This window comes from Tamandua tetradactyla, chromosome 1 (assembly GCF_023851605.1).
Source record: "Tamandua tetradactyla isolate mTamTet1 chromosome 1, mTamTet1.pri, whole genome shotgun sequence".
NCBI lineage: Eukaryota > Metazoa > Chordata > Mammalia > Pilosa > Myrmecophagidae > Tamandua > Tamandua tetradactyla.
In genome coordinates, this window is record NC_135327.1 from 118574319 (window position 1) to 118577372 (window position 3054).

A 3054-nucleotide genomic window follows, 5' to 3' on the forward strand; every position below is an offset into this window, starting at 1 on the left:
CCTTTTAAGAGCCAGATGCCAACTGTCGTCATTGTCATTTTAAATTGTGCTAGAAATTCTAGCTAGAACAATTAGACAAGAAAAAGAAATTAAAAGCATTCAAATCTGAAAGAAGTAAACTTACTATTTGCAGACAACATAATCTTACATTTAGAAGGTCCTGAAAAATTACACCAATGCTACAAGACCTAATAAATGTGTTCAGTAAAGTGAACAAGAACAACACACAAAAATCAGTAGTGTTTCTATACAGTAGTAATGAGCTATCCAAGGAGGTAATCAAGAAAAAATTACATTTCAATAGCAAGTAAAAGAATCAAATACCTAGGAATAAACTTAACCAAGAATGTAAAGGACCTGTATTCAGAAAACCATAAAACATTGCTAAAAGAAATCAAAGAAGATCCAAACAAATGGAAAGACACTCTGTGTTCATAGATTTGAAGGCTAAATTTCATTAAGATGTGAATTCTGCCTAAATTGTCAGTTGAATCAATGAAATATCAATCAAAATTCCCACAGCATACTTTGCAGAAATGGAAAAGCCAATCATCAAATATATTTAGAAGGGTAATGGGACTTGAATAGTCAAAAATATCTTCAAAAAGAAGAATGAGGGCAGAGAACTAATGCTTCTGACTTTAAACCATATTATAAAGCTAGCGCAGTCAAAGCAGCAAAGTAGTGCTCGCCTTGGCAGCACATAAACTAAAATTGGAAGGATAGAGAGAAGATTGGCATGGCCACTGTGCAAGAATGATATGCAAATTTGTGAAACATTCCATATTTTTTAAAAAAGCAGTATGGTAGCCTAAAGATAGACATATTGATCAATGGAATTCAACTGAGAGTTCAGAAATAGACCCTTACATATATGGCCAATATATGGAATAGAACAGTGTCTTCAATAAATGGTGCTGGGAGAACTGGATATCCATATACAAAAGAATGAAAGAGGACCCCTTTCTCATACCATATACAAAAATTAACTCAAAATGTAACAAAGACTTAAATATAAAAGCCAGTACTATAAAACTCCCATAAGAAAATACAGGGAAACATCTTCAAGATCATGTGGTAGGTGATAGTTTCTTAGACCTTACACCCAAAACGGAAACAATGAAAGAAAAAAATAGATAAACGGGACTACCTCTAAAAAAATGAATACTTCTGTGCTTCAAAGAACTTTGTCAAAAGAGTGACAGCAGTCAATACACTGGGAGGAAAAATTTGGAACCCACATATCTGATAACGGTTTGATATTCAAAATATATAAAGAAATCCTACAACTCAACAACAAAAAGAAATAACGCAATTTGAAAATGGGCAAAAAATATGAATAGACATTTTTCCAAAGAGGAAATACAAATGGCTAAAAAGTACATGAAAAGATGATCATCTTCACTATCAGGGAAATGCAAATCAAAAACACAGAGATAGCATTTCACACCTACTAGAATGGCCACCACTGAACAAACAGGAAGCTACAAATTTTGGAGAGGATGGTAAGAGATAAGAACACTTATTCACTGCTGGTAGGAATGTAAAATGATACAGCTGCCATGGAAGATGGTTTGGCATTTCCTCAGAAAACTAGGTATAGAATAGCTTTGCAATCCAGCAATCCTGCTACTCAGTACATACCAGAAGAACTAACAGCAGGGACGTGAACAGACATTTATACACTGATGTTCACAGCAGCATTACTCACAACTGCCAAAAGATGGAAATGACCCAGACATCCACCAAAGAATGAATGGGTAAACAAATCTGTTATATAAATATAGTGGAATGATTTTCAGCAGTAAGAAGGAATGAAGTCTTGATACTTATGACAACATGGTTGAATCTCGAGGACATTGTGTTGAGAGAAATACGTCACGCAAAAGGACACATATTGTATGATCTCACTAATATGAAATAATTATACTATGTAAACTCAGACATAAACTCTAGAATATAGGTTACCAGGAGACAGAATGAGGCTAGAAAATGGGGAAGTGGTTGTTTAATATGTGCAGAAGTTTTAACTAGGTTGATTTTAAACGTTTGGAAATGGATAGAGGTGATGGTGGCATGTCTTTGTGAGTATAATTAACAGTGCTGAATTGTGTGTGAATGTGGTTGAAAGGGTAAGTTTGGTGTCATGAATACCACCAGAAGGAAAGCTAGTGGTTAAAATATGGGATTGTATACACAGCGAGTTTTATGGTGGACAATAACTGTAATTAACAGTAAAAATATTTTAAAAGTTCATGAACTTCCTTCATGAACGGGAACAAACGTACAAAACTTTATAAGGAGTTAATTGAGTTGTATATGGGGAATATGCATCTAATGCAAACTATGGACTATACTTAACAGTAATATCTTAATATTCTTTCATCAACAGTAACAAATGGACCACACCAAAAATAGGGATCAATGCGGGGGGGATGAGGAGTGTGTGATATTTTGGGTTTTCTATTTTTATTTTTTATTTCTTTTATTGGAGTAATGAAAATGTTCTAAAATTGATTGTGATGATGAATGCACAACTATGTGATGCATTCATTGATTGTAAACTTTGGATGGATTGTAGGATGTGTGAAAATATCTCAATAAAATTGCATTAAAAAAGATGAAATTTAAAAATGTAGTTCTTCTCATGGTCACAATATGCTACCATAAGTCCAAATTTTCATCCATACACTCAACATATTACAGGTTATCTTGTTCCATGTGGCTTTTCTTAAAAACAATGAACCCCTTCCCAGAAACCCCCAATGGCAGACTTTTCTCATGTGTTTTGGCCAAAATTGAATTACTTGCCCATGTCTAACACAATCCCACTGGCAAGAGAGATGGAATTACTATAATTATTCTAGATTTATCAAGATTTAGACCTGAGGTAGGTAGAGGGCTACCTTACCTGAGGACTAAACATTTACACAAAATTGGGCCTCATTTAAAAAGAAAAAAATGATGGACATTGGGGAGGTAAACAAGTTTCTGCTATCTGGTTGATTGCATGGAAATAATAACAATTATAATAATGGTAGTTAATATTCATTA

General features: G+C 33.9%; 1 non-coding gene across 1 annotated transcript; it reads left to right on the top strand.

Moving 5' to 3' along the window:
- The first annotated feature begins 684 nt into the window (after nt 1-684).
- Nucleotides 685-791, top strand: LOC143653171 (U6 spliceosomal RNA). The gene has a single exon (XR_013161143.1). It is a non-coding gene; the product is annotated as a U6 spliceosomal RNA (small nuclear RNA).
- The last annotated feature ends 2263 nt before the right edge of the window (nt 792-3054 follow it).